The sequence below is a fragment of the Salmo salar genome, chromosome ssa14, assembly GCF_905237065.1.
Source record: "Salmo salar chromosome ssa14, Ssal_v3.1, whole genome shotgun sequence".
Classification (NCBI taxonomy): Eukaryota; Metazoa; Chordata; class Actinopteri; order Salmoniformes; family Salmonidae; genus Salmo; species Salmo salar.
Window position 1 is genome coordinate 71396719 of NC_059455.1, and position 18631 is coordinate 71415349.

The window sequence follows — 18631 nt, forward strand, 5'->3', positions numbered from 1 at the left end:
TGACCAATGCACCAGTGTTACAGTTGTGTTATAGTGGGGTTACATTAGTGTGACCAATACCAGTGTTACAGTCGTGTTATAGTGGGGTTACATTAGTGTGACCAATACCAGTGTTACAGTCGTGTTATAGTGGGGTTACATTAGTGTGACCAATACACCAGTGTTACAGTCGTGTTATAGTGGGGTTACATTAGTGTGACCAATACCAGTGTTACAGTCGTGTTATAGTGGGGTTACATTAGTGTGACCAATACCAGTGTTACAGTCGTGTTATAGTGGGGTTACATTAGTGTGACCAATACACCAGTGTTACAGTCGTGTTATAGTGGGGTTACATTAGTGTGACCAATACCAGTGTTACAGTCGTGTTATAGTGGGGTTACATTAGTGTGACCAATACCAGTGTTACAGTCGTGTTATAGTGGGGTTACATTAGTGTGACCAATACCAGTGTTACAGTCGTGTTATAGTGGGGTTACATTAGTGTGACCAATACCAGTGTTACAGTCGTGTTATAGTGGGGTTACATTAGTGTGACCAATACAGCAGTGTTACAGTCGTGTTATAGTGGGGTTACATTAGTGTGACCAATACCAGTGTTACAGTCGTGTTATAGTGGGGTTACATTAGTGTGACCAATACCAGTGTTACAGTCGTGTTATAGTGGGGTTACATTAGTGTGACCAATACACCAGTGTTACAGTCGTGTTATAGTGGGGTTACATTAGTGTGACCAATACCAGTGTTACAGTCGTGTTATAGTGGGGTTACATTAGTGTGACCAATACCAGTGTTACAGTCGTGTTATAGTGGGGTTACATTAGTGTGACCAATACCAGTGTTACAGTCGTGTTATAGTGGGGTTACATTAGTGTGACCAATACCAGTGTTACAGTCGTGTTATAGTGGGGTTACATTAGTGTGACCAATACCAGTGTTACAGTCGTGTTATAGTGGGGTTACATTAGTGTGACCAATACCAGTGTTACAGTCGTGTTATAGTGGGGTTACATTAGTGTGACCAATACCAGTGTTACAGTCGTGTTATAGTGGGGTTACATTAGTGTGACCAATACACAGTGTTACAGTCGTGTTATAGTGGGGTTACATTAGTGTGACCAATACCAGTGTTACAGTCGTGTTATAGTGGGGTTACATTAGTGTGACCAATACCAGTGTTACAGTCGTGTTATAGTGGGGTTACATTAGTGTGACCAATGCAGCAGTGTTACAGTTGTGTTATAGTGGGGTTACATTAGTGTGACCAATACCAGTGTTACAGTCGTGTTATAGTGGGGTTACATTAGTGTGACCAATACCAGTGTTACAGTCATGTTATAGTGGGGTTACATTAGTGTGACCAATACACCAGTGTTACAGTCGTGTTATAGTGGGGTTACATTAGTGTGACCAATACCAGTGTTACAGTCGTGTTATAGTGGGGTTACATTAGTGTGACCAATACCAGTGTTACAGTCATGTTATAGTGGGGTTACATTAGTGTGACCAATACCAGTGTTACAGTCGTGTTATAGTGGGGTTACATTAGTGTGACCAATACCAGTGTTACAGTCGTGTTATAGTGGGGTTACATTAGTGTGACCAATACAGCAGTGTTACAGTCGTGTTATAGTGGGGTTACATTAGTGTGACCAATACCAGTGTTACAGTCGTGTTATAGTGGGGTTACATTAGTGTGACCAATACAGCAGTGTTACAGTCGTGTTATAGTGGGGTTACATTAGTGTGACCAGTACCAGTGTTACAGTCATGTTATAGTGGGGTTACATTAGTGTGACCAATGCAGCAGTGTTACAGTTGTGTTATAGTGGGGTTACATTAGTGTGACCAATGCCAGTGTTACAGTCGTGTTATAGTGGGGTTACATTAGTGTGACCAATACCAGTGTTACAGTCGTGTTATAGTGGGGTTACATTAGTGTGACCAATACCAGTGTTACAGTCGTGTTATAGTGGGGTTACATTAGTGTGACCAATACCAGTGTCACAGTCGTGTTATAGTGGGGTTACATTAGTGTGACCAATACCAGTGTTACAGTCGTGTTATAGTGGGGTTACATTAGTGTGACCAATGCAGCAGTGTTACAGTTGTGTTATAGTGGGGTTACATTAGTGTGACCAATACCAGTGTTACAGTCGTGTTATAGTGGGGTTACATTAGTGTGACCAATACCAGTGTTACAGTCGTGTTATAGTGGGGTTACATTAGTGTGACCAATACCAGTGTCACAGTCGTATTATAGTGGGGTTACATTAGTGTGACCAATACCAGTGTTACAGTCGTGTTATAGTGGGGTTACATTAGTGTGACCAATACCAGTGTTACAGTCGTGTTATAGTGGGGTTACATTAGTGTGACCAATACCAGTGTTACAGTCGTGTTATAGTGGGGTTACATTAGTGTGACCAATACCAGTGTTACAGTCGTGTTATAGTGGGGTTACATTAGTGTGACCAATACCAGTGTTACAGTCGTGTTATAGTGGGGTTACATTAGTGTGACCAATACCAGTGTTACAGTCGTGTTATAGTGGGGTTACATTAGTGTGACCAATACCAGTGTTACAGTCGTGTTATAGTGGGGTTACATTAGTGTGACCAATACCAGTGTTACAGTCGTGTTATAGTGGGGTTACATTAGTGTGACCAATACCAGTGTTACAGTCGTGTTATAGTGGGGTTACATTAGTGTGACCAATACCAGTGTTACAGTCGTGTTATAGTGGGGTTACATTAGTGTGACCAATACCAGTGTTACAGTCGTGTTATAGTGGGGTTACATTAGTGTGACCAATACCAGTGTTACAGTCGTGTTATAGTGGGGTTACATTAGTGTGACCAATACCAGTGTTACAGTCGTGTTATAGTGGGGTTACATTAGTGTGACCAATACCAGTGTTACAGTCGTGTTATAGTGGGGTTACATTAGTGTGACCAATACCAGTGTTACAGTCGTGTTATAGTGGGGTTACATTAGTGTGACCAATACCAGTGTTACAGTCGTGTTATAGTGGGGTTACATTAGTGTGACCAATACCAGTGTTACAGTCGTGTTATAGTGGGGTTACATTAGTGTGACCAATACCAGTGTTACAGTCGTGTTATAGTGGGGTTACATTAGTGTGACCAATACCAGTGTTACAGTCATGTTATAGTGGGGTTACATTAGTGTGACCAATGCACCAGTGTTACAGTTGTGTTATAGTGGGGTTACATTAGTGTGACCAATACCAGTGTTACAGTCGTGTTATAGTGGGGTTACATTAGTGTGACCAATACCAGTGTTACAGTCATGTTATAGTGGGGTTACATTAGTGTGACCAATAACCAGTGTTACAGTCGTGTTATAGTGGGGTTACATTAGTGTGACCAATACCAGTGTTACAGTCGTGTTATAGTGGGGTTACATTAGTGTGACCAATACCAGTGTTACAGTCGTGTTATAGTGGGGTTACATTAGTGTGACCAATACACCAGTGTTACAGTCGTGTTATAGTGGGGTTACATTAGTGTGACCAATACCAGTGTTACAGTCGTGTTATAGTGGGGTTACATTAGTGTGACCAATACCAGTGTTACAGTCGTGTTATAGTGGGGTTACATTAGTGTGACCAATACAGCAGTGTTACAGTCGTGTTATAGTGGGGTTACATTAGTGTGACCAATACCAGTGTTACAGTCATGTTATAGTGGGGTTACATTAGTGTGACCAATACAGCAGTGTTACAGTCGTGTTATAGTGGGGTTACATTAGTGTGACCAATACCAGTGTTACAGTCGTGTTATAGTGGGGTTACATTAGTGTGACCAATACCAGTGTTACAGTCGTGTTATAGTGGGGTTACATTAGTGTGACCAATACACCAGTGTTACAGTCGTGTTATAGTGGGGTTACATTAGTGTGACCAATACCAGTGTTACAGTCGTGTTATAGTGGGGTTACATTAGTGTGACCAACACCAGTGTTACAGTCGTGTTATAGTGGGGTTACATTAGTGTGACCAATACCAGTGTTACAGTCGTGTTATAGTGGGGTTACATTAGTGTGACCAATACCAGTGTTACAGTCGTGTTATAGTGGGGTTACATTAGTGTGACCAATACCAGTGTTACAGTCGTGTTATAGTGGGGTTACATTAGTGTGACCAATACCAGTGTTACAGTCGTGTTATAGTGGGGTTACATTAGTGTGACCAATACCAGTGTTACAGTCGTGTTATAGTGGGGTTACATTAGTGTGACCAATACACAGTGTTACAGTCGTGTTATAGTGGGGTTACATTAGTGTGACCAATACCAGTGTCACAGCCGTGTTATAGTGGGGTTACATTAGTGTGACCAATACCAGTGTTACAGTCGTGTTATAGTGGGGTTACATTAGTGTGACCAATGCAGCAGTGTTACAGTTGTGTTATAGTGGGGTTACATTAGTGTGACCAATACCAGTGTTACAGTCGTGTTATAGTGGGGTTACATTAGTGTGACCAATACCAGTGTTACAGTCATGTTATAGTGGGGTTACATTAGTGTGACCAATACACCAGTGTTACAGTCGTGTTATAGTGGGGTTACATTAGTGTGACCAATACCAGTGTTACAGTCGTGTTATAGTGGGGTTACATTAGTGTGACCAATACCAGTGTTACAGTCGTGTTATAGTGGGGTTACATTAGTGTGACCAATACCAGTGTTACAGTCGTGTTATAGTGGGGTTACATTAGTGTGACCAATACCAGTGTTACAGTCGTGTTATAGTGGGGTTACATTAGTGTGACCAATACAGCAGTGTTACAGTCGTGTTATAGTGGGGTTACATTAGTGTGACCAATACCAGTGTTACAGTCATGTTATAGTGGGGTTACATTAGTGTGACCAATACAGCAGTGTTACAGTCGTGTTATAGTGGGGTTACATTAGTGTGACCAGTACCAGTGTTACAGTTATGTTATAGTGGGGTTACATTAGTGTGACCAATGCAGCAGTGTTACAGTTGTGTTATAGTGGGGTTACATTAGTGTGACCAATGCCAGTGTTACAGTCGTGTTATAGTGGGGTTACATTAGTGTGACCAATACCAGTGTTACAGTCATGTTATAGTGGGGTTACATTAGTGTGACCAATACCAGTGTTACAGTCGTGTTATAGTGGGGTTACATTAGTGTGACCAATACCAGTGTCACAGTCGTGTTATAGTGGGGTTACATTAGTGTGACCAATACCAGTGTTACAGTCGTGTTATAGTGGGGTTACATTAGTGTGACCAATGCAGCAGTGTTACAGTTGTGTTATAGTGGGGTTACATTAGTGTGACCAATACCAGTGTTACAGTCGTGTTATAGTGGGGTTACATTAGTGTGACCAATACCAGTGTTACAGTCGTGTTATAGTGGGGTTACATTAGTGTGACCAATACCAGTGTCACAGTCGTATTATAGTGGGGTTACATTAGTGTGACCAATACCAGTGTCACAGTCGTATTATAGTGGGGTTACATTAGTGTGACCAATACCAGTGTTACAGTCGTGTTATAGTGGGGTTACATTAGTGTGACCAATACCAGTGTTACAGTCGTGTTATAGTGGGGTTACATTAGTGTGACCAATACCAGTGTTACAGTCGTGTTATAGTGGGGTTGCATTAGTGTGACCAATACCAGTGTTACAGTCGTGTTATAGTGGGGTTACATTAGTGTGACCAATACCAGTGTTACAGTCGTGTTATAGTGGGGTTACATTAGTGTGACCAATACCAGTGTTACAGTCATGTTATAGTGGGGTTACATTAGTGTGACCAATACCAGTGTTACAGTCGTGTTATAGTGGGGTTACATTAGTGTGACCAATACCAGTGTTACAGTCGTGTTATAGTGGGGTTACATTAGTGTGACCAATACCAGTGTTACAGTCGTGTTATAGTGGGGTTACATTAGTGTGACCAATACCAGTGTTACAGTCGTGTTATAGTGGGGTTACATTAGTGTGACCAATACCAGTGTTACAGTCGTGTTATAGTGGGGTTACATTAGTGTGACCAATACCAGTGTTACAGTCGTGTTATAGTGGGGTTACATTAGTGTGACCAATACTAGTGTCACAGTCGTGTTATAGTGGGGTTACATTAGTGTGACCAATACCAGTGTTACAGTCGTGTTATAGTGGGGTTACATTAGTGTGACCAATACCAGTGTTACAGTCATGTTATAGTGGGGTTACATTAGTGTGACCAATGCAGCAGTGTTACAGTTGTGTTATAGTGGGGTTACATTAGTGTGACCAATACCAGTGTTACAGTCGTGTTATAGTGGGGTTACATTAGTGTGACCAATACCAGTGTTACAGTCATGTTATAGTGGGGTTACATTAGTGTGACCAATACACCAGTGTTACAGTCGTGTTATAGTGGGGTTACATTAGTGTGACCAATACCAGTGTTACAGTCGTGTTATAGTGGGGTTACATTAGTGTGACCAATACCAGTGTTACAGTCATGTTATAGTGGGGTTACATTAGTGTGACCAATACAGCAGTGTTACAGTCGTGTTATAGTGGGGTTACATTAGTGTGACCAATACCAGTGTTAAAGTCGTGTTATAGTGGGGTTACATTAGTGTGACCAATACAGCAGTGTTACAGTCGTGTTATAGTGGGGTTACATTAGTGTGACCAATACCAGTGTTACAGTCGTGTTATAGTGGGGTTACATTAGTGTGACCAATACCAGTGTTACAGTCGTGTTATAGTGGGGTTACATTAGTGTGACCAATACACCAGTGTTACAGTCGTGTTATAGTGGGGTTACATTAGTGTGACCAATACCAGTGTTACAGTCGTGTTATAGTGGGGTTACATTAGTGTGACCAATACCAGTGTTACAGTCGTGTTATAGTGGGGTTACATTAGTGTGACCAATACCAGTGTTACAGTCGTGTTATAGTGGGGTTACATTAGTGTGACCAATACCAGTGTTACAGTCGTGTTATAGTGGGGTTACATTAGTGTGACCAATACCAGTGTTACAGTCGTGTTATAGTGGGGTTACATTAGTGTGACCAATACCAGTGTTACAGTCGTGTTATAGTGGGGTTACATTAGTGTGACCAATACCAGTGTTACAGTCGTGTTATAGTGGGGTTACATTAGTGTGACCAATACCAGTGTTACAGTCGTGTTATAGTGGGGTTACATTAGTGTGACCAATACGCAGTGTTACAGTCGTGTTATAGTGGGGTTACATTAGTGTGACCAATACCAGTGTTACAGTCGTGTTATAGTGGGGTTACATTAGTGTGACCAATACCAGTGTTACAGTCGTGTTATAGTGGGGTTACATTAGTGTGACCAATGCAGCAGTGTTACAGTTGTGTTATAGTGGGGTTACATTAGTGTGACCAATACCAGTGTTACAGTCGTGTTATAGTGGGGTTACATTAGTGTGACCAATACCAGTGTTACAGTCGTGTTATAGTGGGGTTACATTAGTGTGACCAATACACCAGTGTTACAGTCGTGTTATAGTGGGGTTACATTAGTGTGACCAATACCAGTGTTACAGTCGTGTTATAGTGGGGTTACATTAGTGTGACCAATACCAGTGTTACAGTCGTGTTATAGTGGGGTTACATTAGTGTGACCAATACACCAGTGTTACAGTCGTGTTATAGTGGGGTTACATTAGTGTGACCAATACCAGTGTTACAGTCGTGTTATAGTGGGGTTACATTAGTGTGACCAATACCAGTGTTACAGTCGTGTTATAGTGGGGTTACATTAGTGTGACCAATACAGCAGTGTTACAGTCGTGTTATAGTGGGGTTACATTAGTGTGACCAATACCAGTGTTAAAGTCATGTTATAGTGGGGTTGCATTAGCGTGACCAATACCAGTGTTACAGTCGTGTTATAGTGGGGTTACATTAGTGTGACCAATACCAGTGTTACAGTCGTGTTATAGTGGGGTTACATTAGTGTGACCAATACCAGTGTTACAGTCGTGTTATAGTGGGGTTACATTAGTGTGACCAATACCAGTGTTACAGTCGTGTTATAGTGGGGTTACATTAGTGTGACCAATACCAGTGTTACAGTCGTGTTATAGTGGGGTTACATTAGTGTGACCAATACCAGTGTTACAGTCGTGTTATAGTGGGGTTACATTAGTGTGACCAATACCAGTGTTACAGTCGTGTTATAGTGGGGTTACATTAGTGTGACCAATACCAGTGTTACAGTCGTGTTATAGTGGGGTTACATTAGTGTGACCAATACCAGTGTTACAGTCGTGTTATAGTGGGGTTACATTAGTGTGACCAATACCAGTGTTACAGTCGTGTTATAGTGGGGTTACATTAGTGTGACCAATACCAGTGTTACAGTCGTGTTATAGTGGGGTTACATTAGTGTGACCAATACCAGTGTTACAGTCGTGTTATAGTGGGGTTACATTAGTGTGACCAATACAGCAGTGTTACAGTCGTGTTATAGTGGGGTTACATTAGTGTGACCAATACCAGTGTTACAGTCGTGTTATAGTGGGGTTACATTAGTGTGACCAATACCAGTGTTACAGTCGTGTTATAGTGGGGTTACATTAGTGTGACCAATGCAGCAGTGTTACAGTTGTGTTATAGTGGGGTTACATTAGTGTGACCAATACCAGTGTTACAGTCGTGTTATAGTGGGGTTACATTAGTGTGACCAATACCAGTGTTACAGTCGTGTTATAGTGGGGTTACATTAGTGTGACCAATACACCAGTGTTACAGTCGTGTTATAGTGGGGTTACATTAGTGTGACCAATACCAGTGTTACAGTCGTGTTATAGTGGGGTTACATTAGTGTGACCAATACCAGTGTTACAGTCGTGTTATAGTGGGGTTACATTAGTGTGACCAATACCAGTGTTACAGTCGTGTTATAGTGGGGTTACATTAGTGTGACCAATACCAGTGTTACAGTCGTGTTATAGTGGGGTTACATTAGTGTGACCAATACAGCAGTGTTACAGTCGTGTTATAGTGGGGTTACATTAGTGTGACCAATACCAGTGTTACAGTCATGTTATAGTGGGGTTACATTAGTGTGACCAATACAGCAGTGTTACAGTCGTGTTATAGTGGGGTTACATTAGTGTGACCAGTACCAGTGTTACAGTTATGTTATAGTGGGGTTACATTAGTGTGACCAATGCACCAGTGTTACAGTTGTGTTATAGTGGGGTTACATTAGTGTGACCAATGCCAGTGTTACAGTCGTGTTATAGTGGGGGTTACATTAGTGTGACCAATACCAGTGTTACAGTCGTGTTATAGTGGGGTTACATTAGTGTGACCAATACCAGTGTTACAGTCGTGTTATAGTGGGGTTACATTAGTGTGACCAATACCAGTGTTACAGTCGTGTTATAGTGGGGTTACATTAGTGTGACCAATACCAGTGTTACAGTCATGTTATAGTGGGGTTACATTAGTGTGACCAATGCAGCAGTGTTACAGTTGTGTTATAGTGGGGTTACATTAGTGTGACCAATACCAGTGTTACAGTCGTGTTATAGTGGGGTTACATTAGTGTGACCAATACCAGTGTTACAGTCGTGTTATAGTGGGGTTACATTAGTGTGACCAATACCAGTGTTACAGTCGTGTTATAGTGGGGTTACATTAGTGTGACCAATACCAGTGTTACAGTCGTGTTATAGTGGGGTTACATTAGTGTGACCAATACCAGTGTTACAGTCGTGTTATAGTGGGGTTACATTAGTGTGACCAATACCAGTGTTACAGTCGTGTTATAGTGGGGTTACATTAGTGTGACCAATACCAGTGTTACAGTCGTGTTATAGTGGGGTTACATTAGTGTGACCAATACCAGTGTTACAGTCGTGTTATAGTGGGGTTACATTAGTGTGACCAATACCAGTGTTACAGTCGTGTTATAGTGGGGTTACATTAGTGTGACCAATACCAGTGTTACAGTCATGTTATAGTGGGGTTACATTAGTGTGACCAATACCAGTGTTACAGTCGTGTTATAGTGGGGTTACATTAGTGTGACCAATACCAGTGTTACAGTCGTGTTATAGTGGGGTTACATTAGTGTGACCAATACCAGTGTTACAGTCGTGTTATAGTGGGGTTACATTAGTGTGACCAATACCAGTGTTACAGTCGTGTTATAGTGGGGTTACATTAGTGTGACCAATACCAGTGTTACAGTCGTGTTATAGTGGGGTTACATTAGTGTGACCAATACCAGTGTTACAGTCGTGTTATAGTGGGGTTACATTAGTGTGACCAATACCAGTGTTACAGTCGTGTTATAGTGGGGTTACATTAGTGTGACCAATACCAGTGTTACAGTCGTGTTATAGTGGGGTTACATTAGTGTGACCAATACCAGTGTTACAGTCATGTTATAGTGGGGTTACATTAGTGTGACCAATGCACCAGTGTTACAGTTGTGTTATAGTGGGGTTACATTAGTGTGACCAATACCAGTGTTACAGTCGTGTTATAGTGGGGTTACATTAGTGTGACCAATACCAGTGTTACAGTCGTGTTATAGTGGGGTTACATTAGTGTGACCAATCACCAGTGTTACAGTCGTGTTATAGTGGGGTTACATTAGTGTGACCAATACCAGTGTTACAGTCGTGTTATAGTGGGGTTACATTAGTGTGACCAATACCAGTGTTACAGTCGTGTTATAGTGGGGTTACATTAGTGTGACCAATACCAGTGTTACAGTCGTGTTATAGTGGGGTTACATTAGTGTGACCAATACCAGTGTTACAGTCGTGTTATAGTGGGGTTACATTAGTGTGACCAATACGCAGTGTTACAGTCGTGTTATAGTGGGGTTACATTAGTGTGACCAATACCAGTGTTACAGTCGTGTTATAGTGGGGTTACATTAGTGTGACCAATACCAGTGTTACAGTCGTGTTATAGTGGGGTTACATTAGTGTGACCAATACCAGTGTTACAGTCGTGTTATAGTGGGGTTACATTAGTGTGACCAATACCAGTGTTACAGTCGTGTTATAGTGGGGTTACATTAGTGTGACCAATACACCAGTGTTACAGTCGTGTTATAGTGGGGTTACATTAGTGTGACCAATACCAGTGTTACAGTCGTGTTATAGTGGGGTTACATTAGTGTGACCAATACCAGTGTTACAGTCGTGTTATAGTGGGGTTACATTAGTGTGACCAATACCAGTGTTACAGTCGTGTTATAGTGGGGTTACATTAGTGTGACCAATACCAGTGTTACAGTCGTGTTATAGTGGGGTTACATTAGTGTGACCAATACCAGTGTTACAGTCGTGTTATAGTGGGGTTACATTAGTGTGACCAATACCAGTGTTACAGTCGTGTTATAGTGGGGTTACATTAGTGTGACCAATACCAGTGTTACAGTCGTGTTATAGTGGGGTTACATTAGTGTGACCAATACCAGTGTTACAGTCGTGTTATAGTGGGGTTACATTAGTGTGACCAATACCAGTGTTACAGTCATGTTATAGTGGGGTTACATTAGTGTGACCAATGCAGCAGTGTTACAGTTGTGTTATAGTGGGGTTACATTAGTGTGACCAATACCAGTGTTACAGTCGTGTTATAGTGGGGTTACATTAGTGTGACCAATACCAGTGTTACAGTCGTGTTATAGTGGGGTTACATTAGTGTGACCAATACACCAGTGTTACAGTCGTGTTATAGTGGGGTTACATTAGTGTGACCAATACCAGTGTTACAGTCGTGTTATAGTGGGGTTACATTAGTGTGACCAATACCAGTGTTACAGTCGTGTTATAGTGGGGTTACATTAGTGTGACCAATACACCAGTGTTACAGTCGTGTTATAGTGGGGTTACATTAGTGTGACCAATACCAGTGTTACAGTCGTGTTATAGTGGGGTTACATTAGTGTGACCAATACCAGTGTTACAGTCATGTTATAGTGGGGTTACATTAGTGTGACCAATACACAGTGTTACAGTCGTGTTATAGTGGGGTTACATTAGTGTGACCAATACCAGTGTTAAAGTCGTGTTATAGTGGGGTTACATTAGTGTGACCAATACAGCAGTGTTACAGTCGTGTTATAGTGGGGTTACATTAGTGTGACCAATACCAGTGTTACAGTCGTGTTATAGTGGGGTTACATTAGTGTGACCAATACCAGTGTTACAGTCGTGTTATAGTGGGGTTACATTAGTGTGACCAATACACCAGTGTTACAGTCGTGTTATAGTGGGGTTACATTAGTGTGACCAATACCAGTGTTACAGTCGTGTTATAGTGGGGTTACATTAGTGTGACCAATACCAGTGTTACAGTCGTGTTATAGTGGGGTTACATTAGTGTGACCAATACCAGTGTTACAGTCGTGTTATAGTGGGGTTACATTAGTGTGACCAATACCAGTGTTACAGTCGTGTTATAGTGGGGTTACATTAGTGTGACCAATACCAGTGTTACAGTCGTGTTATAGTGGGGTTACATTAGTGTGACCAATACCAGTGTTACAGTCGTGTTATAGTGGGGTTACATTAGTGTGACCAATACCAGTGTCACAGTCGTGTTATAGTGGGGTTACATTAGTGTGACCAATACCAGTGTCACAGTCGTATTATAGTGGGGTTACATTAGTGTGACCAATACAGCAGTGTTACAGTCGTGTTATAGTGGGGTTACATTAGTGTGACCAATACCAGTGTTACAGTCGTGTTATAGTGGGGTTACATTAGTGTGACCAATACCAGTGTTACAGTCGTGTTATAGTGGGGTTACATTAGTGTGACCAATACCAGTGTTACAGTCGTGTTATAGTGGGGTTACATTAGTGTGACCAATACCAGTGTTACAGTCGTGTTATAGTGGGGTTACATTAGTGTGACCAATACACCAGTGTTACAGTCGTGTTATAGTGGGGTTACATTAGTGTGACCAATACCAGTGTTACAGTCGTGTTATAGTGGGGTTACATTAGTGTGACCAATACCAGTGTTACAGTCATGTTATAGTGGGGTTACATTAGTGTGACCAATACCAGTGTTACAGTCGTGTTATAGTGGGGTTACATTAGTGTGACCAATACCAGTGTTACAGTCGTGTTATAGTGGGGTTACATTAGTGTGACCAATACAGCAGTGTTACAGTCGTGTTATAGTGGGGTTACATTAGTGTGACCAATACCAGTGTTACAGTCATGTTATAGTGGGGTTACATTAGTGTGACCAATACACAGTGTTACAGTCGTGTTATAGTGGGGTTACATTAGTGTGACCAATACCAGTGTTACAGTCGTGTTATAGTGGGGTTACATTAGTGTGACCAATGCATCAGTGTTACAGTTGTGTTATAGTGGGGTTACATTAGTGTGACCAATGCCAGTGTTACAGTCGTGTTATAGTGGGGTTACATTAGTGTGACCAATACCAGTGTTACAGTCATGTTATAGTGGGGTTACATTAGTGTGACCAATACCAGTGTTACAGTCGTGTTATAGTGGGGTTACATTAGTGTGACCAATACCAGTGTTACAGTCGTGTTATAGTGGGGTTACATTAGTGTGACCAATACCAGTGTTACAGTCATGTTATAGTGGGGTTACATTAGTGTGACCAATGCAGCAGTGTTACAGTTGTGTTATAGTGGGGTTACATTAGTGTGACCAATACCAGTGTTACAGTCGTGTTATAGTGGGGTTACATTAGTGTGACCAATACCAGTGTTACAGTCGTGTTATAGTGGGGTTACATTAGTGTGACCAATACCAGTGTTACAGTCGTGTTATAGTGGGGTTACATTAGTGTGACCAATACCAGTGTTACAGTCGTGTTATAGTGGGGTTACATTAGTGTGACCAATACCAGTGTTACAGTCGTGTTATAGTGGGGTTACATTAGTGTGACCAATACCAGTGTTACAGTCGTGTTATAGTGGGGTTACATTAGTGTGACCAATACCAGTGTTACAGTCGTGTTATAGTGGGGTTGCATTAGTGTGACCAATACCAGTGTTACAGTCGTGTTATAGTGGGGTTACATTAGTGTGACCAATACCAGTGTTACAGTCGTGTTATAGTGGGGTTACATTAGTGTGACCAATACCAGTGTTACAGTCGTGTTATAGTGGGGTTACATTAGTGTGACCAATACCAGTGTTACAGTCGTGTTATAGTGGGGTTACATTAGTGTGACCAATACCAGTGTTACAGTCGTGTTATAGTGGGGTTACATTAGTGTGACCAATACCAGTGTTACAGTCGTGTTATAGTGGGGTTACATTAGTGTGACCAATACCAGTGTTACAGTCGTGTTATAGTGGGGTTACATTAGTGTGACCAATACCAGTGTTACAGTCGTGTTATAGTGGGGTTACATTAGTGTGACCAATACCAGTGTTACAGTCGTGTTATAGTGGGGTTACATTAGTGTGACCAATACCAGTGTTACAGTCGTGTTATAGTGGGGTTACATTAGTGTGACCAATACCAGTGTTACAGTCGTGTTATAGTGGGGTTACATTAGTGTGACCAATACCAGTGTTACAGTCGTGTTATAGTGGGGTTACATTAGTGTGACCAATACCAGTGTTACAGTCGTGTTATAGTGGGGTTACATTAGTGTGACCAATACCAGTGTTACAGTCGTGTTATAGTGGGGTTACATTAGTGTGACCAATACCAGTGTTACAGTCGTGTTATAGTGGGGTTACATTAGTGTGACCAATACCAGTGTTACAGTCATGTTATAGTGGGGTTACATTAGTGTGACCAATACAGCAGTGTTACAGTTGTGTTATAGTGGGGTTACATTAGTGTGACCAATACCAGTGTTACAGTCGTGTTATAGTGGGGTTACATTAGTGTGACCAATACCAGTGTTACAGTCGTGTTATAGTGGGGTTACATTAGTGTGACCAATACCAGTGTTACAGTCGTGTTATAGTGGGGTTACATTAGTGTGACCAATACCAGTGTTACAGTCGTGTTATAGTGGGGTTACATTAGTGTGACCAATACCAGTGTTACAGTCGTGTTATAGTGGGGTTACATTAGTGTGACCAATACCAGTGTTACAGTCGTGTTATAGTGGGGTTACATTAGTGTGACCAATACCAGTGTTACAGTCGTGTTATAGTGGGGTTACATTAGTGTGACCAATACCAGTGTTACAGTCGTGTTATAGTGGGGTTACATTAGTGTGACCAATACCAGTGTTACAGTCGTGTTATAGTGGGGTTACATTAGTGTGACCAATACCAGTGTTACAGTCGTGTTATAGTGGGGTTACATTAGTGTGACCAATACCAGTGTTACAGTCGTGTTATAGTGGGGTTACATTAGTGTGACCAATACCAGTGTTACAGTCGTGTTATAGTGGGGTTACATTAGTGTGACCAATACCAGTGTTACAGTCGTGTTATAGTGGGGTTACATTAGTGTGACCAATACCAGTGTTACAGTCGTGTTATAGTGGGGTTACATTAGTGTGACCAATACCAGTGTTACAGTCATGTTATAGTGGGGTTACATTAGTGTGACCAATGCAGCAGTGTTACAGTCGTGTTATAGTGGGGTTACATTAGTGTGACCAATACCAGTGTTACAGTCATGTTATAGTGGGGTTACATTAGTGTGACCAATACACCAGTGTTACAGTCGTGTTATAGTGGGGTTACATTAGTGTGACCAATACCAGTGTTACAGTCGTGTTATAGTGGGGTTACATTAGTGTGACCAATACCAGTGTTACAGTCGTGTTATAGTGGGGTTACATTAGTGTGACCAATACCAGTGTTACAGTCGTGTTATAGTGGGGTTACATTAGTGTGACCAATACCAGTGTTACAGTCGTGTTATAGTGGGGTTACATTAGTGTGACCAATACCAGTGTTACAGTCGTGTTATAGTGGGGTTACATTAGTGTGACCAATACCAGTGTTACAGTCGTGTTATAGTGGGGTTACATTAGTGTGACCAATACCAGTGTTACAGTCGTGTTATAGTGGGGTTACATTAGTGTGACCAATACCAGTGTTACAGTCATGTTATAGTGGGGTTACATTAGTGTGACCAATACGCAGTGTTACAGTTGTGTTATAGTGGGGTTACATTAGTGTGACCAATACCAGTGTTACAGTCGTGTTATAGTGGGGTTACATTAGTGTGACCAATACCAGTGTTACAGTCGTGTTATAGTGGGGTTACATTAGTGTGACCAATACCAGTGTTACAGTCGTGTTATAGTGGGGTTACATTAGTGTGACCAATACCAGTGTTACAGTCGTGTTATAGTGGGGTTACATTAGTGTGACCAATACCAGTGTTACAGTCATGTTATAGTGGGGTTACATTAGTGTGACCAATGCAGCAGTGTTACAGTTGTGTTATAGTGGGGTTACATTAGTGTGACCAATACCAGTGTTACAGTCGTGTTATAGTGGGGTTACATTAGTGTGACCAATACCAGTGTTACAGTCGTGTTATAGTGGGGTTACATTAGTGTGACCAATACCAGTGTTACAGTCGTGTTATAGTGGGGTTACATTAGTGTGACCAATACCAGTGTTACAGTCGTGTTATAGTGGGGTTACATTAGTGTGACCAATACCAGTGTTACAGTCGTGTTATAGTGGGGTTACATTAGTGTGACCAATACCAGTGTTACAGTCGTGTTATAGTGGGGTTACATTAGTGTGACCAATACCAGTGTTACAGTCGTGTTATAGTGGGGTTACATTAGTGTGACCAATACCAGTGTTACAGTCGTGTTATAGTGGGGTTACATTAGTGTGACCAATACCAGTGTTACAGTCGTGTTATAGTGGGGTTACATTAGTGTGACCAATACCAGTGTTACAGTCGTGTTATAGTGGGGTTACATTAGTGTGACCAATACCAGTGTTACAGTCGTGTTATAGTGGGGTTACATTAGTGTGACCAATACCAGTGTTACAGTCGTGTTATAGTGGGGTTACATTAGTGTGACCAATACCAGTGTTACAGTCGTGTTATAGTGGGGTTACATTAGTGTGACCAATACCAGTGTTACAGTCGTGTTATAGTGGGGTTACATTAGTGTGACCAATACCAGTGTTACAGTCGTGTTATAGTGGGGTTACATTAGTGTGACCAATACCAGTGTTACAGTCATGTTATAGTGGGGTTACATTAGTGTGACCAATACCAGTGTTACAGTCGTGTTATAGTGGGGTTACATTAGTGTGACCAATACCAGTGTTACAGTCGTGTTATAGTGGGGTTACATTAGTGTGACCAATACCAGTGTTACAGTCGTGTTATAGTGGGGTTACATTAGTGTGACCAATACCAGTGTTACAGTCGTGTTATAGTGGGGTTACATTAGTGTGACCAATACCAGTGTTACAGTCGTGTTATAGTGGGGTTACATTAGTGTGACCAATACCAGTGTTACAGTCATGTTATAGTGGGGTTACATTAGTGTGACCAATGCAGCAGTGTTACAGTTGTGTTATAGTGGGGTTACATTAGTGTGACCAATACCAGTGTTACAGTCGTGTTATAGTGGGGTTACATTAGTGTGACCAATACCAGTGTTACAGTCGTGTTATAGTGGGGTTACATTAGTGTGACCAATACACCAGTGTTACAGTCGTGTTATAGTGGGGTTACATTAGTGTGACCAATACCAGTGTTACAGTCGTGTTACAGTGGGGTTACATTAGTGTGACCAATACCAGTGTTACAGTCATGTTATAGTGGGGTTACATTAGTGTGACCAATACAGCAGTGTTACAGTCGTGTTATAGTGGGGTTACATTAGTGTGACCAATACCAGTGTTAAAGTCATGTTATAGTGGGGTTACATTAGTGTGACCAATACAGCAGTGTTACAGTCGTGTTATAGTGGGGTTACATTAGTGTGACCAATACCAGTGTTACAGTCATGTTATAGTGGGGTTACATTAGTGTGACCAATACCAGTGTTACAGTCGTGTTATAGTGGGGTTACATTAGTGTGACCAATACACCAGTGTTACAGTCGTGTTATAGTGGGGTTACATTAGTGTGACCAATACCAGTGTTACAGTCGTGTTATAGTGGGGTTACATTAGTGTGACCAATACACCAGTGTTACAGTCGTGTTATAGTGGGGTTACATTAGTGTGACCAATACCAGTGTTACAGTCGTGTTATAGTGGGGTTACATTAGTGTGACCAATACCAGTGTTACAGTCGTGTTATAGTGGGGTTACATTAGTGTGACCAATACCAGTGTTACAGTCGTGTTATAGTGGGGTTACATTAGTGTGACCAATACCAGTGTTACAGTCGTGTTATAGTGGGGTTACATTAGTGTGACCAATACCAGTGTCACAGTCGTGTTATAGTGGGGTTACATTAGTGTGACCAATACCAGTGTCACAGTCGTATTATAGTGGGGTTACATTAGTGTGACCAATACGCAGTGTTACAGTCGTGTTATAGTGGGGTTACATTAGTGTGACCAATACCAGTGTTACAGTCGTGTTATAGTGGGGTTACATTAGTGTGACCAATACCAGTGTTACAGTCGTGTTATAGTGGGGTTACATTAGTGTGACCAATGCACCAGTGTTA